The sequence below is a fragment of the Sphaerodactylus townsendi genome, linkage group LG11 (assembly GCF_021028975.2).
Source record: "Sphaerodactylus townsendi isolate TG3544 linkage group LG11, MPM_Stown_v2.3, whole genome shotgun sequence".
Lineage (NCBI taxonomy): Eukaryota > Metazoa > Chordata > Lepidosauria > Squamata > Sphaerodactylidae > Sphaerodactylus > Sphaerodactylus townsendi.
In genome coordinates, this window is record NC_059435.1 from 10,239,698 (window position 1) to 10,260,883 (window position 21,186).

At 45.4% G+C, this 21,186-nt stretch overlaps 1 pseudogene; it reads left to right on the plus strand.

Annotated features, from left to right (window-relative positions):
* Positions 1-301: 301 nt before the first annotated feature.
* Positions 302-21,186, plus strand: LOC125440870 (annotated as a pseudogene).

Here is a 21,186-nt window from a genome sequence, read left to right on the forward strand (position 1 = left end):
TGGCCAAACCGGGATATTTCCCTCGCTCAACCTGGGATATTTGGAGCATGCAGAAATAACATCTGAGAAGCACAGCCAATCAAAATGCTTCAGATAGCTCTCAGGAATCCACCTAACCAGCAAGCACACAGATGCATGTACCCTGGACTAAATATTCACGATGTTGATTAGAAAGGAAAGAGTCTATTTAATTTGGCGTGAGTTCAGAGATTAACAAACAGTGTGTTTGCCTGTTGCTCTTACATAACACAGCAGGCAGTGCCAAGGGTATGCCTGAATAAATACTCTGAACCCAGGCAAAATGAGTCAGGTCAACACACTGGGGAGAGAGGCAGAAGGACGGGGCAGTGTCCACCATGGAGGTAGCTACCGCTCTCACCATCTTCCTGGCCATTTTTCTAGTGGTCATTACAGCCAAGAAGAAAATGTCTTCCCACGGGAGGTTGCCACCTGGACCAACACCCCTGCCTCTGATAGGGAATTTTCTACAGATCAAATCTTCTCAGATTCTCAACTCTCTGATCAAGGTGAGCAGGGAATGTTGGAAAGGAACGCAGCACTTGTGTTGGGGAATGTGATAAAGATTTACAAAATTACTAGACTAGGTGGACCACTGGTCTGATCCAGTCAGGGCCAGATCTACATTTTTTAAAAAAGAGAGCAAATTACAAAATGACACCCCCTATATTACATGCATTTTTCTTTATATATACTTATGTAATCAACAGTTCTTTTAAGTGATAGAATTGTGTTAACCTCTATAAACTTTTAATGAATAATTACACTTTGACACTATTTTACCTGTAACGTTGGAATAATAATCTCCCTGAACCCCTCCACACGCACAAGAATCAAAATTAAGAAGAAAGTTTTTCAGTTTTGACATTTTTTTTAAAAAATGCAGCACACATAATTTTGTCATGGAAAACCCCAAACACACCTTACGCCCCTTCACAGCCCGATAAAGTATGCCCGAGAAAAGCTTTTTTCTCTGATGATGATTTATTTATTTGTTGCATTTTTACCTCACCGAATCTCCTAGAGATCTCGAATTTGGCTGGAGTTTGGTTTCCTGGCATATCCTTTCCCGCCTTTCCAGATTGTTTCCTTTTTATCCTCGTCTGTCTTCAGCTTCTCTGATCACTCAAATGTGCAATTAATAGGACCCCTCCACCGACCCACCCACACTTTCTGACATTTGCAAGGTTCAGTTCCTGAAGTTGCTTCTTTACCGATGGTCACCTAGAAGGTACCTGTCCTGGGGAAACCTGGGCTTGGGGAAAGTCAAATAATAGCTCCCTGCCAGTTTCAATGTTTGTGATTCCTTGGTAACAAACTGCAGTATGTCTGCAGAGCAAAGAAATTTCCAGAAAATCGGCAGTTAGTTTTGTTGGCATCTGTCCATTTTGTTTCAGTTTTGGTTTCAACCAAAAATCAGTGGGTTAGACATTGTGTTAAAGCTGCAGAACTCTTTTGGGGAAGCATCTGCACCAACAACCCCCCCCCCCCCAGTTTGTGCCATCAGGATCAAACTTAACCCTGCTGGGAAGGAAAGTTATTCACTAATTTGTACAGTGTTTGATGCACAAAAATTGGACAAGGAATGTATTGTTGATGGCTTTTCATGGCCGGAATCAACTGGCGGTTGTGGGTTTTCCAGACTGTGTGGCTATAATCTGGTAGTTTTTGTTGGTAATGTTAAACCTCTCACTGTGACGGGCCTCTGAAGATGCCAGCAGAAGAAGCAGGAGAAACATTAGAAGCAAAAATGACCAGGCAACAGCCATACAGCCCAGAAAACCCACAACAGTCAGAAAACCCACAACAGCCAGGAACTTATGTGACTACATTTCAGTTTACTGATAAGATTTGGAAGGCACAGATTATAGAGTTCAAAGCAGGCTTGAACATGGCATTTTTGCTGGGCCGAAAGTAAATACCTGAAAGAGAACAACGTGCTTCACTGAATCATACCAAAGGTCCACCTTAATAAGCTCTAACAGTTAACCTTGCAAAACTCTTGAGATGGGCAAAAGGCAGGTGGACTGCCTAAAATGCTTCTCCCCACTGGCTCTGACCATGGAGGCTCCAGTTTGTTGTCACTATCTTGAGTAGTCACTGATGGGCCACCCAACCCTCCAAAAGGCATTCGTGGCAGCTGCCCTTGCAGTTGGGGCAATGAATTGTCTGTGTTAGGTCTGCAGTATAAGAAGAAAAAATGTAGCAGGAGACAGAGACGGTTCTATTTTAAAAAACAAAAATAAAGTGCGGCCGCGCCTAAGACGCGGCCGCCATTGCGGGAGGGAAGAGGGGGCCTGGCGAGGGCTTCATGGCCCGTTCTGCGCGTGCGCCGCCAATCCGCGCATGCGCAGAGGGCCCGGCAGATCTGGCCCGTTCTGTGCGCGCACAGAGGGCCGGATTCGATTGGTGGTGTGTTCTCGCGATGGTGAGAGCACGTCATCAGAATGGGCCAGGGGCAGGGCCTATAAAAGGCTCTGCCTCGTGTTCCCAGGCCCATTCTGCACCCGGACGGTGAGGGATTTTCCCACCCACCCGATCCCTGTATTTTGACATTTTTGTTGTTATTACTTGTTATTACTTTCGTCATGGCCATCTGCGGGTTGCGCATGGGGGGTGATCCACTGGCAAGGGGAGCTGGGGGAGCTCCCCTGTTATTACACCTCCTTAAGAGGCAGGGGTGGAGCAAGTCCACGGTTGGAATGCCCCACGGGGGGCTAAGAAGCTTGCGCCCCTAGCAGGGGATGGAGAAGGGGCTCCAGTCATGGGCACTTCGCCGGTCTGGTATGTCTCACTCCAACCTTCCACTTGGTTACATTCCTCCAGCAGGCGGGCTGGAAGAATTGTTTTCTTCTGGGAACAGCACTCGGGCTGCCCAGATGCTTGGATCACCTCCCATGCTGCGCCAATTTGCTTTCCTGTGCTTTCTGTCAATAAATTCTTTGGCTATGGCCAGTTTTTATTACCCACGCTACATATATTGTCTGGTGTATTATTTTGGGAATTAGGTTACCGAGCAGGAACGGCCACACCTCCACCCGCAAAAAGAGATCTTTGTTGTTGTTTTTTAATGCAGCTACGTGAAAAATATGGCCCAGTGTTCACTGTCTATTTTGGAACTCGCCCAGTGGTCATTTTGTGTGGGCACGATGCTGTGAAGGAGGCGTTGGTTGACAAGGCGGAGGAATTCAGTGGAAGGAAGACCATGCCCACCCAGGAGAGGTTCTTCCAAGGACATGGTGAGGCGCCCATCTTGGCCTTTCTCCAAAGGCACCCGTTTGGTTATGTCGTGGTTGCCCTGACGTCTGGATTCTCTTTCCCTAGGTGTTGCATTTGCCAATGGGGAGCGCTGGAAGCAGCTGCGACGGTTTTCCCTTAGTGTCTTGAGGAATTTTGGGATGGGGAAGAAAACCATTGAGCAGAGGATCCAGGAGGAAGCTCAGTTCCTGCTGGGGGAGTTCCGCAAGACCAATGGTGAGAGTTGGTTATTGGTTTTTATTATTATTATTATTATTATTATTATTATTATTATTATTATTATTATTATTATTATTAGTAGTAGTAGTAGTAGTAGTAGTAGTAGTAGTAGTAGTAGTAGTAGTAGTATTGTAGATTTCATCATCATCATCATCATCATCATCATCATCATCATCATCATCATCATCATCATCATCATCATCATCATCATCATCATCATCATCATCATTATTAAGTTAAATGTCACAGCTACCAGTTCTTTAGCTGGTTGGTGGCCTTCATTACAATTTGAAGCTCACCCAGAGGTATCGGTGTAGTATCCGTGCGGATCCCAACAGGGCTGCCTTCTGAATCTGACACATGTTGATTTTGTTGATTTGAAGATGTTTCAAGTGCTGCCCCAATGTTTTCGGAATGACCACTATGACGACCTCAGCTGGTTTGTGCCATAGTGACTGGATTTCGTTGTGATTTCGTTGTGGTTACTATTATTATATGAGAGTTTTGTTAGCCATGCCTCACGGGGTGATGAGTTCTGGGGTAGCATTTGCCCAGATTGGTGCCTTTTGAGGAGACTCCAGACACCTTTTTGGACCCATAATATTTTCAAGAGGAACTCAGGTGGAGACACAGAAGCATTCCTATTGGGACAGCTGATCTTCCATTCCCCATCAGATCTCCAGATCTCCAGAGAGAGAGAGAGAGAGAGAGAGAGAGAGAGAGAGAGAGAGAGAGAGATTCTGCTATATTCTGCTGTCATTAGGTCAGCATTTTCTGCTAAGACCAGCAACAGCTCTCCATCTTCTATGCAGAGGTCTTTCACATCATCTTTCAATTGGAAATGATGGAGATAGAACCTATGTGCAAAGAACCTATATATAACAAATTTTAAAAATGCTCGCAGTATTACAGAGTTTGTGCTAGCACTGGCTTCTTATGAAATAGGAGCAGAAAAGTTTAGTGTAGCCTCTGCAGTAAAGTATCTGCTTTGCACATAGGTTCTATCTCCATCAGTTGAGAACATGAGAAGGTAAGAACATAAGAACTAGCCTGCTGGATCAGACCAGAGTCCATCTAGTCCAGCACTCTGCTACTCGGAGTGGCCCACCAGGTGCCTTTGGGAGCTCACATGCAGGATGTGAAAGCAAGGGCCTTCTGCTGCTGCTGTTCCGGAGCACCTGGTCTGCTAAGGCATTTGCAATCTCAGATCAAGGAGGATCAAGATTGGTAGCCATAGATCAACTTATCTGTCCAAGTCCCTTTTAAAGCTATCCAGGTTAGTGGCCATCACCACCTCCTGTGGCAACATATTCCAAACACCAATCACGCGTTGTGTGAAAAAATGTTTCCTTTTATTAGTGATGTGAAAGATGATGTGAAAGACCCCTCCATAGAAGCTGGAGAGCTGTTGCTGGTCTTAGCAGAAAATGCTGACCTCAGCAGACCTCATTGGTTTCAGCTCCTTGTGTTGATGAGTTCTCTTGCCTTGTCCTCTTCCAGAGAAGCCCTTTGAACCCACCTACTTCTTGAGTCGTGCTGTCTCCAACATCATCTGCTCCATTGTCTTTGGCAACCGCTTTGACTACCAAGACAAGGAATTCCAGGCCTTGATGGAGATGATAAACAACAGCTTCCAGGAGATGAGCACTGCTTGGGCTCAGGTAGGGCCCTCACCCAAAACAGCTGCCAACTGGTGGAAGGAATCTCCGGGCTGAGACAGGAGCTGGTCCCCAAAGGGCCAAACGCTGTTTGCCATCCATTTTAAATCTGTATGCAAGCCTATTCCACTTTCACCGCTGGTTCCAGAGACTAACTGAAAAGATTTAAAAATTTGAAAAGCCCCACCTCTCAGCAGTCCCACCAATCAGCAGCCTCAGCAGCCTCCACCAATCAGCAGCCTCAGCAGCCCCCACCAATCAGCAGCCTCAGCAGCCCCCACCAATCAGCAGCCCCAGGACAAGGAGAAAAAAGAGAAAACCCTTGTTAAAAATACACTGTTTAAAAGATGTGGCTTTGAGAAAAGCCCTCTGAAAAGAAAACCAGAGCTCACTCAGCCCTTTCTGGCCCACTCCTCTTCTCCACTGCTACTCTTCTGGCCACTAACCTGGATAGCTTTAAAAAGGGCTTGGACAGATTTATGGAGCAGAAGTAGATCTATGGCTACCAATCTTGATCCTCCTTGATCTGAGATTGCAAATGCCTTAGCAGACCAGGTGCTCAGGAGCAGCAGAAGACCATTGCTTTCACCTCCTGCATGTGAGCTCCCAAAGGCACCTGGTGGGCCACTGCGAGTAGCAGAGTGCTGGACAAGATGGACTCTAGTCTGATCCAGCAGGCTAGTTCTTATGTTCTTATGTTCTTGCCTGAATCATTTTTCTTTCTTCCTGTCTCTCCAGCACTCTGCAGTGGGCCCCTCTGCCTCTGGTTTGCCAACTGCAGCGCACAGATTTTCTAGCTGCCATGTCCTTTGTGATGCTTTTCTCTTACAAAACAGATGGCAAGCTCACCCCATCCAAGGTGGAATGCTTGTGAATATTCTGTGATCCCACTGTAGCCCAGTCAATGGCTTAGAAAGGTTCACGAATGGGGGTTTGACCAGTGGTGGGATTCAAATAATTTAACAACTGATTGTTTACAAGCACTGTTTTAACAACCGGTTCTGCCAAAGTGGTGCGAACCTGCTGAATCCCACCACGGCATTTGGGCCAGAATGCTAAAAAGTTGCAGATGTTTCCCATGTGACTTTTAAATGCCACCTCAAGTGTAGCTGCTTTCAGTCTAAACTCTGCTGAACCCCCATGCCGGCAGGAATTGACCTACTTGTCAGGGATATCATAACACTAGTTCCTGCATTGGCAGGAGGTTGGACTGGATGACCTTGACGGTCCCTTCTAGCTCTGAGATTAAACAAATTGCACGTCACCCGCTCATTGCCGCCCTTTCCTCCTGCAGTTCTATGACATCTACGTCGGCTTCCTGAAGTACTTCCCCGGCCCCCACACCAAGATCTACGACAAACTGGAAGACATCAGGCTCTTCATTGCCAAGAGAGCAAAGAAGAACCGTGAAACGTTAGATCCCAACAACCCACGGGACTTCATAGACTGCTTCCTGAACCAGATGGAAAAGGTACACCCATAGGTGCATGGAAGGGGGCTGGCAGGGACTGGCAGAAATGTGAGCTCTCGGGTCAGTGAAGCAGCCGGCGGCAGACTCGGCAGCTGGGCCAGGAGGCTTTTGCAAACTGCTCAGCATTCGTGGCTTGCAAAGATGTGCCCAGGGCAGTGGTGGTGAACCTATGGCACTTAAAGCCCTCTCTGTGGGCATGCGCGCACAGAGTTCGTCATGTGGGGGGAGCGGAAAATCACCCCCCACACACACACACGCACACACATATCTAGGCTGGCCTTGCTTTTGAGTAAACCCTCCTAGGAACGTGATTCACCTGTTCGAAGCGTTGCACGGTTGCTTCCCCAAGCTTACTCCCAAGCAACGCGTGCCTCAGAGCAAACCGTTTTTTTTCTAAACTAGAACTTCAGTATTCAGGTTAAATTGCCATGTTGGCACTTTGCGATAAATAAGTGGGTTTTGGGTTGGAATTTGGGCACTCGGTCTCAAAAAGGTTCGCCATCACTGGCCCAGGGGGTAAAACAGCAGCGCCTCCTTAAAAGGACAATGGTTTGGATTGCGGTTGGGGCTTTGCTATCAGCCCTAACAATGTTTTCAGCCACTTCTGGCAATCTGCTCTCAGCAGTTGCGCAAACTGTTTCTGCAAACAGCCCGCAATCAGGAGAGCAAATATTTTAGTTGAGTCACTGGTAGCCCAGCTTGCTGTGTGTACACACACACACACACACACACACACACACACACACACACACACACACACACACACACACACACACACACACACACACACACACACACACACACACACACCCCACTTCTCCTTCCATTCTATCTAATTAACAGTTCTGTGACTCTTAGAAGGTTACCTGTGCCCTCCGCGAAGATAAGTTGGTCTAGTGTCAGATGCCCTCACCAAGGATCAAACTCCCTGAATGTGTGCTTGCAGTGGCAAAGACCCTGAGCAGCAGTGGCGTAAGAGGTTAAGAGCTCGTGTATCTAATCTGGAGGAACCGGGTTTGATTCCCAGCTCTGCCACCTGAACTGTGGAGGCTTATCTGGGGAATTCAGATTAGCCTGTACACTCCCACACACGCCAGCTGGGTGACTTTGGGCTAGTCACAGCTTTTCGGAGCTCTCTCAGCCCCACCCACCTCACAGGGTGTTTGTTGTGAGGGGGGAAGGGCAAGGAGATTGTCAGCCCCTTTGAGTCTCCTGCAGGAGAGAAAGGGGGGATATAAATCCAAACTCATCCTCCTCCTCCTCTTCTTCTTCTTCTTCTTCACTTGCAGAATAATGCACTTTCAATCCACTTTCACAATTGTTTGCAATTGTTTGCTACTCCGCACCGTAAAATCCAGCTGCAAAGTGCATTGAAAGTGACTGAAAGTGTGTTATTCTGCATGTGCGGAAGGGGTCTGGATCTCACAGCAAAGTCTATTAGGGATCCGGCGTGCTTCTTCCGTGCTCTCTTTTCATCATCAGGTAAAGACCTTTTTATTTTGAGCTGGTTTTTACATATAGATTTTAGCAAGCAGCGGGTTTTTAGGTGTATTTTGGTGATTTTTTGTAATGGTGGGATCAGATTGTATAGTATAGTATTGTGTTTGGGTCTATTGTTCTTGTGTTGTTGCATTTTACTGTATTTTGTAAACCACCTTAAATATGGCTAGAGGAAAGTAGGATATAAATATTTTAAATGAATAAAGTCCAGGCCGCCAGCTGGACCACAAAATTAGCCCAAGGCTCATTCCAGACATGCACTTTCAAACTGCTGTCAGTGCTCTTTGAAGCTGTGCGGAATGGCAAAATCCACTTGCAAACAGTTGTGAAAGTGGTTTGAAAATGCATTATTTTGCGTGTGCGGAAGGGGCCAAGAACCAGGAGGGCCCAAGCTCTGCACAGCTGGAGGAATCAGAAAGCCCCAGGTACCTTACATTCCCCTGTGCCCCTGCTGTGAAGAAAAGTAGTGCAAAGAGAAAATTAGTTCTATGCATGCACCTAATATCCTCCTGCCAGCATTAGGTAGTGGTTAAGAGCAGTGGACTCTAATCTGGAAAACTTAGGCTCATTCTGCACATGCAGAATAATTCACTTTGAAACTGCTCTCAGTGCTCTTTGAAGCTGTGCGGAATGGCAAAATCCACTTGCAAACAGTTGTGAAACTGGTTTGAAAATGCATTATTTTGCGTGTGCAGAAGGGGCCTTAGTTTGATTCCCAACTCTTTCACGATAAGCAGCAGAATTTAATCTGACAAACCGAGTTAGTTTACCTGTTTTACACCCCAAACATAGCTGAAAGGGAATCCAGCCCCTAATGGAGGGATCCTGTAACCTTGCCCCCGTTTACTCTCAAAACATAACTCGGTCTTCCACTCACACCATGAATTGGAATGAAGATGACCAAGAACGTCCTAATGGATTCCCTGTTTCCCTTCAGGAAAAAAGCAACCCTGCCAGTGAATTCAACGTTAAGAATTTAGAGCTCACCACCCTGGAAATATCTTGTTTCTTTTGCTGGGACAGAGACCGTCAGTTCTACCCTGAGATACGGGTTCTTGTTCTTGATGAAATACCCCCAGATTCAAGGTAAGGAGCAGAGACTTGGGACTATCCAAACACCCACCCCCCCTAGAGTCTCCTTGGGCTCAAGAGAAACTGCCCCAAGGAAGAAGAAGATGAAGATGAAGATGAAGATGAAGATGAAGATGAAGATGAAGATGAAGATGAAGATGAAGAAGAAGAAGATGATGATGATTTTGGATTTATATCCCCCCTTTCTCTCCTATAGGAGACTCAAAGGGGCTTACAATCTCCTTGCCCTTCCCCCATCACAACAAACCCCCTGTGAGGTGGGTGGGGCTGAGAGAGCTCCGAAGAACTGTGACTAGCCCAAGGTCACCCAGCTGGCGTGTGTGGGAGCGCACAGGCCAATCTGAATTCCCCAGATAAGCCTCCACAGCTCAAGCGGCAGAGCGGGGAACCAAACCCAGTTCCTCCAGATTAGAATGCACCTGCTCTTACCCACTGCGCCACTGCAGGGGGATTGGAAGGACTTAGGTCTTTGTTGGCCCATTGCATTTTAAAAATGGGGCACATTTTTAAAGAAGAGCTCTAGAGACACTGAGACAAGCCTTCTCCGAAAGAATGCCTCCTTTCAGAACCAGCACGGTGTAGCGGTTAAAACTGGTGGACTCTAATATGGAGAACCAGGTTCAATTCCCCACTCTTCCACATGAGCAACAGAGTCTGAGCTGGGTTTGCTTCTTCTCTCCCCCACATGAAGCCTGCTGGGCGACCTTGGGCCAGTCACAGTTCTCTCAAAACTCTCTCAGCCCCTTCTCACAAAGGGTCTTTTGTGGGGAGAGGAAGGGAAAGGAGTTTGTAAGCTGAGTCTCTTTACAGGAGAGAAAGGGGGGTATAAATCCAAACTCCTCCTCCTCCGAATCATTACTAACTGGGGGAAAATCAGCTCCTGTCTTAAGAATTAAGGACAACTGAGAAGTACATGGTCTATGGATTCAATACGGTTAAGAGTGCAATGACGTATCTTCTCAACCTAAATGCAGATAGTTAAGCAGTAAGGTACGCCAATGTCTGGTGGTTAGTGGCGGTGGACTCTAATCTGGTGAACTGGATTTGTTTCCCCACTCCTCCACCTGAAGCTGGGTGACCTCAGAACCAGTCACAAGGTGCCAATATACGCCTTGACCTAGCAGGCCTTGGTGAGTGATGTACCATACACACCTGCTGCCTGCAGGGTAGAAAAAACAAGACATTGAATTCGGCTCATGCGAGTCCCTGGGAACAGTAGGAGAAGAAGAGCTGCATGCGGCTCGCGATCCACGGGTTCCCAACCCCTGACTTAGAAGTACATGGTCTATGGTTTCAATACGGTTAAGAGTGCAATGACATATCTTCTCAACCTAAATGCAGGTAGTTAAGCAGTAAGGTACGCCAATGTAAAGGTACTCCTGTATTTAGAAGCCAGCATCGTCTGGTGGTTAGTGGTGGTGGACTCTAATCTGGTGAACTGGATTTGTTTCCCCACTCCTCCACCTGAAGCTGGGTGACCTCAGAACCAGTCTCAGTTCTCTCAGAACTCTCTCAGCCCCACCTACCCCACAAAGTGTTTGTTGTGGGGAGAGGAAGGAAAAAAGTTTGCAAGCCCCTTTGAGACTCCTACAGGGGACGAAAGTGGGGAATAAATCCAAACTGTTCTTGTAGATCAGACCAGGGGACTGCCTAGTCCAAAGTCCAGTTTCGAGCGAATGAGATGGTTCTGAGAAGCCCATGAGCAGGGCAGAAGGGCAGAAGGGCAAAAGCTATCACCTGACATTCAGAAACATACTACCTATGCACATGAAGTTGCTAAGGAGCAGCAGTGGCGTAGGAGGTTAAAAGCTCGTGTATCTAATCTGGAGGAACCAGGTTGGATTCTCCGCTCTGCCGCCTGAGCTGTGGAGGTTTATCTGGGGAATTCGGATTAGCCTGTACACTCCCACACATGGCAGCTGGGTGATCTTGGGTTAGTCACAGCTTCTCGGAGCTCTCTCAGCCCCACCTACTTCACAGGGTATTTGTTGTGAGGGGGGAAGGGCAAGGAGATTGTAAGCCCCTTTGAGTCTCCTGCAGGAGAGAAAGGGGGGATATAAATCCAAATTTTTCTTCTTCTTCTTCTAATCAGCTATGCTGGTCTTATTCACGGCTCAATGGGCACTTGCTGGACTTTGCATGTGTGTCACAGTGATTCATTGCCATTTTTTTGACGGGGGAGGGTTTGGGGAGGAGAATCCATCACATTTTCCTCTATTTGTTTTGGGTAAAGATAGTCCCTTGTGCAAGCGCTGCATCATCATGTGGTGATCTCCCATTTGTTTTAGCCTTTTTTGTCCTGCCTTACCTCCCAGGATATCTGGCAGCGTATGCGCCCCAATTTCACTCTCACGACAACCTGACAAGGTAGGCTAGTTTAAGAGAGAATCACTGGCTCGAGGAGCTTCATGACTGAATGGGGATTTGAACCTGGATCTCCCCAATTCTAAACTGATGCTGTACCCACTATACAACACCACCTTTATATTTGAGTGTGTGTTCCCTTACGTCAAGATCCTTTGCTTTTTTCCCCATTTTTTGTTTTAGAAGCCGTGTGAACTGCCTAATTTGAAAAAGCAAGATTGCCCTAGCTTAGGGGGTGCTCCTCCAAATAGTTTAAAGAATAGCCAACGTGAAAAGTTAAAATATTTTACTATAAAGATATCATCTAGGTTTTGCGCGTTGGTTTATTCTCTATCCTGGATCAAAGGAGAGGGGGGAAGGGAGGAAGCTAAAGTGATGAACAATCTATTAATGGTAACAGCAAAGATGCATGAGGAAATGGAGCCAGGTGGTCGAGCCAAGAACCGAGACTAGGCTTAGCTCGAGGGACGGAACAAGGATACCTACACCGATGCCATCTGTCCACGAGTTTCAGAGGGATGAGCAGGCCTCCATTTCCTATGAATGTACCCGCATATAGTCACCCTGTAGACACCGAGTTCAGAGGTTACATCATCCCGAAGGTCAGTCTCGGAGGCGTGTCTTGAAAGGGTTAGCAGTTGTTTGTCTGATTGTATCGTCAAAGGCTTTCATGGCCAGAATCAACTGGATGTTTGGGTTTTCTGGGCTGTGTGGCCGTGGTCTGGTAGTTTTTGCTCCTAACGTTTCTCCCACATCTGGGGCTGGCATCTTCAGAGGCAGGTCCCGGTAGACAAAAGCCATCCAACCATGACCACCCAGTCCAGAAAACTCACAACATTCACATGTTTGATGCATTGATTGATATTACTGATTGGTGGATTTTACCTTTCCCAACAAGTCGAGAATACAAATACAATATGATAACCCAGAAAAATAGCGCAGCACACCGGCTGGCTGGTAGTATAAACATCAACAATTATAATCAAATAAATAGTCTACTATAGTCTCAAAACTCAAATGTATCTTATTGACATAAGTTCTAATACAATTTTACATAACAAGTGTGCTGAAATGCATCACAAATCCTAAATATAAAGAGGTATGGTTCATAAGAAGCTAAATTCCTTATTCAGTGCTATATATCTGAAATAGCAGAAAGCCAAACCGCAAAAAAGTCCATAACAGAGTGCGGTGCCGGCAATATCTTGCCAAAGAGTTTGAGGGCTGCTCCGCTGTTGCGAAAGTCAAGCGTCACTGTCTGTAGGCTGCTCTGCTTCAGTGAATAATTCAATAGTTCAATTCGATTTCAATGGATTCAATTCGATTTCCTCAAAGCCTTGCAATCAGCGTGTTTGGCGCTTTCAATGCGGTCCATCTTCTTCAGGAACATGTTAGTTTAATACAACTTAATTAAGCCAACCGGCTGTAATATTAGACAAAATGTCTTAGACCTCAGCCTTTAGCTATCCATAAATAAATATATATTAAAACCCCAATAATAGCAGCCCACGCAACAATAACCTTGGGCTGGAAAGGAAAGAAAAAATGGACATTTCAGAAATGGTTAGAATATATCTGGGTACCAGTGACACTTGATATTTTCGATATACTAACCAAAAATAAGACATGGCAAGATAAACAGAATGAAATTTTGAAGATATGGATAATATATGTGGACTGGATGAAAGAAGCTCGAGTCAATGAAGAAATATGGGAGAAGAGGCTACAGAGAATGAACTTACTGCTGGATGTGTGACAAAACTATGAAGAAGAAGTAATGGGGGAGGGAGAAAAGGGGGGGAAGTATTGTTTGAAAATGTATGAAGAAGGAAATTACTATAAACTGTAAAATTCAAATGATACAATAAATTTTTTTAAAAAATAAAATTAAAAAAAAACCCCAATAATAAAACCTCGCTGATGCCAAACACACCAGGAAGCCAATCATAGGAAGGGACAATTTAATATAAATAGGGATACTACAATAAATTAGATAGGGGAAGCAGTGGGGAGTGGAGGTCAACAAAATAGAGGTCATCGTCGTACTCATCCTTAGGTCTGGCGGAACAATTCAGTCTTACAGGCCCGGCGGAACTGCATCAGATTCCACCGGGCCCCGGTCTCACTTGAGAGACAGTTCCACCATGCCGGGGCCAGAGTCAAAAAGGCGCTGGCTCTGGTTGAGGACAACTGGATGACTTTAGAGCCTCAACGTATCTGTGACTTCCCCTTCAAATGCACTGGCCTAAGCAATTTAGCTACCTTGCACCAAGCAGGAATGGGGGGGAATGAAAATATTTTTAAATCCAAAGAGATAGAGGAAATGCTGGACAGAGGCTGTGGTGCTAAGCTGTTGAGATCAGATTTGGCATTTGATGTTCTAGGCCAGAGCCCCTGCTGTGTTCAGAAGTTGTGGAAGGAGAAGGGGGCATCAGTTTCTTTCCTGCTTTATTCATGAATTTCTGGCACCGTCATTGAGCTGGCTGAGATGGAGTTTTGCCGTCACAGGGCTGCCACACTCCTGCTGGGGTCTGGTGATCTCCCAGAATGACAACCGATCTCCAGATTTCAGGGATCTGTGCACCTGGAGAAAATGGTTGCATCGGAGGGGTGACTCTATGCCGTTGTACCTCACTGAGGTTCCTCCCCAACCTCAGTTTCAGTTCAGTTCAGTTTTCAGTTTTATTACGGCCATTAGGCCAGCAAAAAAGAGTAGAGAAGAACAAGAAAAAGGAGGAACAATAAACAAAAGAAAAATCGAATTTGTACAGAAATCCACGATACAGAAATCCACACAAAAATATCATCAGCTTGTAGCATTATTACGGTCACTCTCATGTGGTCTGGCTCTTGGTCCCAACATGATTCTTCTCTTACTATATGCCAGCATACAAAATTTAGCTACCTGCTGAGATATAAGAGAAACTTGGTCTTCCAGAAAAGTTCTCACAAGAACTGAATCGGAATTAACTCTAGTTAAATTTCTGTACTGGATAAACAATGGATGAATTAAAGCCTCCCTTTCCCCTTCATGGAGTTCACAATGTAATAAAATATGTAGTACAGAGTCCACTTCCCCTGAGTTACAAACACATAGGGCCACTCCCCACTCACCATAAGCCACGGGGTCACCTGTTTAAAAAAAGACAGGAGGAGGATGGAGGCGTTCCCACGCCACCAGCTACCACTGCTCGTGCAGCTGTTCCTTAATTTGTCCAGCTCTCCCACCTCCTTGTAGCTTGCTGACAGAATTAGGGTCCCTCTGCAAAGAGCAGCATTTTCAAAAGAACCCTGCAGGTGCCGCGGAGCTGGGGAGGGAACTCCTCGGCTGTTTAAGCAGCTGCTGATTCGCTTCCTGATCGCGCAGCTTCCCGCCAATCAGGAAACAGGAACCATCATTTTGTATTTTAGGGAGGGTGTCCCCGTCAGAAAGTGCTTCGGGGGGAAATTGAGACGTGCTTGCACAACAAGACATGCCAACATTGCATCTTTCTTTTGCTCGAAGGCTCCCTCTGGTTTTGCAGCTTGGCAGAAGTGTCAGCTGAAACACAGGGTTGTCGGCGGTGTAAACCCGAAACCGCATTTTTACTTTCTGTTTTTCTGCCCAAGCAATTTGTAATCGGTAGTGACGCCAGCATGTGCAGACGTCTCAAAACAATGCGTTCAGCTTATCAGAAAACCAACTTTTCGGGTCCAGCCAATCCAAGAATGGAGTCCCCGCCTTATCCAGGCTGGCTGCAACTCCAACCGTAAAATGACGCGACACTGCATTGCCAGCCAATCCAAGAATGCTCACATTGCCTCTTGCAGAAGCTCTTGATGTGGAACCCCGCGCTATTTCCTGAATGGAAAATGAGTGGGGAACAAATGTCTCCGTGGTCAAAAGCCACGGAAGCTTTTCTACGAGGGGTTGCTGCGGGGTTGCACTCAGACAAGGTAAGTGGGGAGTGGCCCATAGTCTCCTATGTCGTGGGATTTTTTGAAATCTGCCCATTAGATTGGCTGATGGAAAAGCGTCAAAATGGGCCCTTGAAAAGGCCCAGCGGCATTTCGTAGATGTTATATTGGACAGGTAAGGGGCAGCCGAGATACCTGTCCAAGATTTTAATGGTTTATATAACACCGGTAACAAGGAGAAATCTGTTTGCATTTCAATATCATTGAGCCGTTGATAGACCAAGGCTGTTGCTCTGCAATGAGTACAGTTCAGAGAATGGTTGTACAGGATCCAAGCTTCACACTGTGCTTAGCAAGTTTAAGTGTTATTTTTTCTAATGCCAGCTTGGATTATGGTGAAATTGCTGCTAAAATTATAGCAAAGGCAATAAGCCCATGGGGTGGGAAAGGACTTTAAGCCAGTATTTGATAATAAGCCTCCAAAAGGTTGTCTAGACTTTAACCAACCCTGCTTCTTGTCTTAAAACTACATTAGCTGTACATTTAGGAGTGTTAAAAAGAGCTCTAAGGAATGTGGATAGGACTCTCTCTAATAGAGTGGAAATCCCAGGGAATTATATGCCAATGGGGGCTCCATAGGTGAGTTATTGCCAGGGATTTAGCTTCGTCAAATCTAATTCCACTTGCCGCTGGAATAAATCCACCCCCTTGTGATCGAAAATATCTTAGGATTGCCTGTGAGCTCCTTTGTGCTGTGTGTATGGCTGTTTGTATATGGGCTGAGGGTTTTCCGTTGTACTGGAAAACCACACCTAGGTATTTGAAACACTTTATTTGTTCGATCTGATGACCTAACAACTGCCATTTCAGTTTCTTAAATTTGGCAATTTTGCTGGCCTTTGGCCGTATTAAACTATCTAATAAATAAATTTGGCATTAAAATGCACTATCTTGGTCTTTGTGTAGTTGATACTTAGCTGTTCCTCTGTGCATATCTGAGCAAATATCTTCAGCACTCTTTTTAGCCCCACTCTCGTCAATGATAATACAACAGCATCATTGGCATACATGAGAATGGCTATACTCTTATCAGCGGTAAGGATAGGTGCATGAGTATCTTCTTATGAAGAACCCTGTTATTAATGTGTTCAACATAAAAGTTGAGACAAATGGGGTGCTAGAAGGCACCCCTTGCCTTACACCTTTCTGAGTAGAGATGGAAGCCGTTAGATGATCTTTGTGCTTGAGAACCTTACCTGTATGAATTGTCGTGGTTCTCATGTAACTTGACAATTAAGTGGAGAAGGCTGTCTATCGATGTAGTTTCTGCTAACTTTTGGACTCAAAGTTTAGCTACGAAGTTACATTGTCAAATGCAGCTTTAAGATCAACGAAAGCTGCGTATAGTGATCCTTTTTTGACAAGCACATATTTCTCTACCAGGTAGTTTAATATCAGGCAGTGATCCATAGTTGAACGGCCTTTACGAAAGCCAGCCTGTTCATCCTCCAGTAGTTTTTCTCTATTCAGCCATTCAAGTAGTTTTATACACAGATATTTGGTATATAGTTTGCTCCCCAACCTCCATTCCCAATTCTCCAGGGATTTCCCAACCAAGAGTTTGCAACCATATGTGATCTTTTTTTTTATTTTTTTTATTGTATCATTTGAATATTACATTTTATATTGTTGCTTTTCTTCATTTGTTTTCAAACAACGCATTTTCCCTTTTTTCCCCTCCCCCCTATATTTTTTCATAGTTTTGTCAAACAAACAGCAGTAAGCTCATTCTTTGTCGTCTTTTCTCCCATTTCTCCTCATTGACTCCAGCTTCTTTCATCCAGTCCTCGTATATGGTCCATACCTTCAAGATTTCACTCTGTTTATCTTGCCACCGTTGATTCTTTGTTATTATGTCGAAAATGTCCAGTGTCGCTTGTTCCCAGATGTATTCCAACCATTTCTGGATTGTCCATTTTTTTTCTTTTCTTTCCAGCCCTAAAGCTAGCTTGTTGCATGTTACGCTGCTTTGATCATTATTTTATACATATAGCTATATTTTTATCTACCCTTCATCCTCCATTACACCCATGAACATTAAATCATTATTTATCCCAATATTAATCTTCACCAGTTTCTCGATATATAACATCACAGTTGTCCAAAACCTTTTCACTTCTACACATTCCGTCCACATATGGCACCATATGTGATCCTTGCTGAGGGCACTCTCCTTGACCTTAGCTCTTTCCTAGGCAACTTTTCCATTCTTCCTTGCTCCCTGTTTCAGATCCAACACTTGACTTCATGTAAAGCAGGTTATCAGGATATTCTGCAGGCCACCTGAGACCATCCTATGACAACCCCAGGATATCCACTAACCAGTTGTGAAGTCACATGACTGGAAATCCTAGGGGTCAGTGACCTATGTGATTGTATTACAACCCCTGCTGAAGTCCATAGTGGTAACAGGGAGGGGCCCTTACTTGGATGGCCCAGGAAGGCCCAAACTCATCAGGTCTCAGAACCTCTGCACAGTCAATCCTGGTTAGGACTTGGCACTGCGAGAGTCACCAAGGAAGTCCCCCAAGGATATCCAATTACCTTCAACCACAGCCACGGCTTTTTCAGCTCTGGCTTCAGGCTGGTAGGGCTCTCTATCAGCTGAAACCTGAAGGCAGGTCCATAGGGCCTGAAAGACAGAAATGTTCCACTGGGCTTTTGGTTGAGGTCACCCATATGCCCAGTCCATCTGGCTGGCCTCCCAACTTTCTCAACTTCTCCTTCCACTCCCTTGCATGCCACCACTCTCTCCCTCCCTCCCCTCACATGCCACCCCTCCCGTCCCTCCCCTCCCCCTCTGCTAGGGTGGGTCGGCCATGTCCAGATGCTGGGCCCCCTCCCTCCCCTCCCTTGCATGCCACCCTCACCCTCACCCTCTGTCTTTCTCAGCCAAATTCATCTGCTTCAACCACTTCCCCATCCCGGTAGTTAATTATTAGGTGTGTGGTGACAAGTTAGAGCACAGGTGTCAAACTCGTGGCCCTCCAGATGTTATGGACTACAGTTCCCATCATCCCCTGTCAGCATCATGCTGGCAGGGGATGATGGGAACTGTACTCCATAACATCTGGAGGGCTGCGAGTTTGACACCTATGCATTAGAGGGAGGGATTTAGGCTATGATACTTGACCAGTTGCCATCTTATTGTTTCATTGTGTTTTATTATAATTAACAAGCTCAGGCTTTAAGTTCATTTATTATAATTGCATGTGTTGGATGTTCTAACTATATTGTGTGTGAGCTTCCCTGGGCCTGGCATTAGTCAGGAAAGGGCAGAGTATTAAATTTAACAAAATACAAATAAAGTCCAGGGTTGCTATGCAGAGGCGGCAAGCCACGTCTAATGTTTCTTGCCTTGAAAACCCCGAGAGGTGTTGCTGTAAGTTGGCTGTTACTTGACAGTGTAGCCCCCCCACAAAAAACAGGACGGGAGAAGAAACTGACTGTTGCTGGTAGAATGAGGGTGTGACACTCATCCAGAGGTGGGATCCAGCAGGTGCTCACCAGTTCCCGAGAGGGGGTTACTAATTATTGGTGTGTGCCGAGAGGGGGTTACTAATTGGGTCTGCATTTCCATTAGAAATTCCATTCGGTCCAAAAATCATGAAGTCCTGTTGTTTCCTATGTGGCTGGTTAGCGAGGGTAGAAAACGGGATAATTCTCCCTGTTGGGCTGTTTTAAAAACATGTTTTAGAAATATGGTCAAGTTCCTTGTTTAAGGAAAGTCTCCTTCTTCTGATTTCTAGAAACAAAATTAAGTATTTGAAAGTAAAATGGCATTTGGCAGACGTCCACAAATTTGAGTGGAGAAGTAGTTGTTTCTAGTTGGCAATTTAGATGATAGGGACTTGCTATAGTTGAGCTTTAAAATGGTATGTGACAGAAAGATACCCAGGCTTGGGGCTTAGGAACTTTTTTGGCAGTAAGAGTTTTTTACAGTAACAGAGGGAAATTAGTAGAAATGCTCTCAGCCTCTGGAATGCCCATGTGGCACTTCCCCGTCGTGCCTCTTGCCCAGTCTGCATTTATGCCATTCACCACCTGTTTGAATCCCACCACCAAGGAAACCCTGTTACTAAAAAATTTGGATCCCACCACTGCCCAAACCTCATCCCCACTCCATCTGAATTGCTCTGATACTAAGGTTGTGCCTTCCCTAAAACCTTGAAAACCTGACTTCCGGAATTCTGTCTTTCCCAGGGGACTGAAGTCTACCCAGTGCTCAGCACTGTTTTGAACGACCCCATCATGTTTCATAGCCCAAAAGACTTCAACCCAGGGAATTTCTTGGACGAAAATGGGTAAGCTTCAAGAAGAATCTGATGCATTTGTGCTCCTTCTCTTCAGGTGCTAAGCCAATGATGCTTTCGCTTGAAAAAACGATGGGAGATTACCATCAGGTGCAGGGGGAGGGGATGTGAACATCCTAATGAATCATCTGGACTAGCATTCTTAGCCAGGACTAGCATCCTTCTCGGACCTTTCTTACAGAAAATAGACTCTGGGCACGAGGAAGTCCAAAGGAAATTTTGCTTAGTGGAGTTTTTTGGGGTAAGAAAATAATTGAAAGCCAATTCGACAAATGAAAAGAGAGGGGGCAATCTTGCTGTAACAAAACAAAGCTCTACTAGCCGCAGACAATACTGTGGTAACAAAAAAAACTTGATTGAATTAAAACCTTGGAGCACCCAAAACTTGATGAGTTTTGGGCTGTGCTAATGAAATTAAACTAGGGGTATCTCCAAGTCTTGGTGAGTTTGGACTACAAAGGCTCCTGGCATTAACCTGGAAGTCTGATGACCCTTAATAGCTGGGCAGGAAGTTTAAGATCAAGTTAATATTTCGGAGAAAGGGTACAGGGCAATCGAGCAGGTTTGCTGTTGAAATCAGGGTGTGGGCATTTGCGAGTTCTTTATAAATTCAGAACCAGCTAAGGGATCTCAGAGTTGAGCTTTCGTTAGGATCAGGTTGGAACTGTTCTTTAAGAGAGTATGCGTTGTCTGAAGCTAAGTACCAACTTGGGAGGAGGAAAGTATTGGTGTTATGTAACTGGCAGACCCTCTTAATATCAAAGCCTTTGAATTAAGATTGGCATCTGTCTTATCCTTATTCTTGTCCCCGAGTCTGGGCTGTCTATGATACCAAGATTATGCAATAATGTATAAGTCATGTCAAACCCTTCGGGGGAGGGCGGTATATAATTATAATGAAGAGCACGCAATCCAACTTAAATGTGTAACTTAACGAGACTTAACGCAATCTAACTTAACGAACTTAAACGAACCCATGTTGTGGTGCTGGACTAATTGGGAAAGACTAACTTTTAAGACATAATTTTAAAATTATTCTCCTGGTTGTCGAGAATGTTTTGAACTTTTCAGTCCACAATGTAAGCTATAACTTGTTATCTAATCTTGGCTTTTATTGGTTTTGATGGGGTTGTATAAGCAGTTTTGTGTATGTATTTCGCTAGATACCACATTAAGCTACTCTATTAAATGCATTCCCCCCCCCTCCTCTGCAGGGAAACGGATCTGCCTGGGTGAGGCCTTGGCCAGAATGGAGCTCTTCCTCTTCTTCACCACCATCCTTCAGAGCTTCCGGCTGAAGCCCCTGGTGCCCCCCCCGAGGACATCAACACGACTC